The sequence below is a fragment of the Branchiostoma floridae genome, chromosome 2 (assembly GCF_000003815.2).
Source record: "Branchiostoma floridae strain S238N-H82 chromosome 2, Bfl_VNyyK, whole genome shotgun sequence".
Taxonomy (NCBI): domain Eukaryota; kingdom Metazoa; phylum Chordata; class Leptocardii; order Amphioxiformes; family Branchiostomatidae; genus Branchiostoma; species Branchiostoma floridae.
This window is the reverse complement of record NC_049980.1, coordinates 23,569,041-23,569,877: the sequence shown is the minus strand read 5'-3', so window position 1 is coordinate 23,569,877 and position 837 is coordinate 23,569,041. Positions and strand designations below refer to the sequence as shown.

Here is an 837-nt window from a genome sequence, read left to right as displayed (position 1 = left end):
CCTTGACTTCCTATTATTAGTGCTCACATTTGTGCTAAAAAACAAACCATTAGCTCATCCAAACAAGTCAACTGTATACTAGTGCTTCAAAGGTCAGTAGCCTAACAACCACATTTTTCTACTGAAGAGTTGGACATGTCATTAAGCTATCATTATCAGACAACATCAGTACATGGTGCACTGACCTACATAGGCTCCATTCATGTCATGATCCAAAAATCAAAATGTTTAATTTCATCCATTTTGGCTTACAATCCGGCTGTTAACAGTTTGAAATTTGCATTCACAATGCAAACTTGCATCCATTTGTAAACCCTTTCAGTTCGTTAATAATACAATCTCTTCTGCTGAGGTTGTTGTGATCCAGCACAGCCTTGTACTTTTGCATCATACTCTTGTTTTTTGATCAGCACTGAACTGATTTATTGCTAAAGCCATGTTCCTTCATGGCCTTGGAAGTGTCTCAGAACAAATGCTGGTTCCGATATAAGATAAGGTGTTCCCTACCCATTTTCTGAAACATTTCCTCTGCACAGCATTAATGGCATTTATGTTTTCAATCCTAATATAATTATTATACATTATAAGTATGGTGAAGGTTAAACTATTCAAACATTTAAGGTATTTCTAGTTGTGCACTGTGAAAGGCTGGCCTTTGACAGATGATATTATTAGAAGCTTTTTGACAGCACCTTTCAGTACTAGTGTATCTGACAGAGATGGAATAGCTGTACCAAAACATTTCATTAATAGAATAGGCACAGCACAATAACCATATCATAGGTGATTTATCATCAGGATCATACCTATTGTCAACTGCCACAAAAACAAACTTTT

At 36.0% G+C, this 837-nt stretch overlaps 1 protein-coding gene across 1 annotated transcript in view; it reads right to left on the bottom strand.

The window, feature by feature from the left end:
- Positions 1-837, bottom strand: part of LOC118410500 (diphosphoinositol polyphosphate phosphohydrolase 3-beta-like) — a 6,942-nt gene that overhangs the window by 4,347 nt on the left and 1,758 nt on the right. The gene's annotated exons all lie outside the window — the stretch shown is intronic.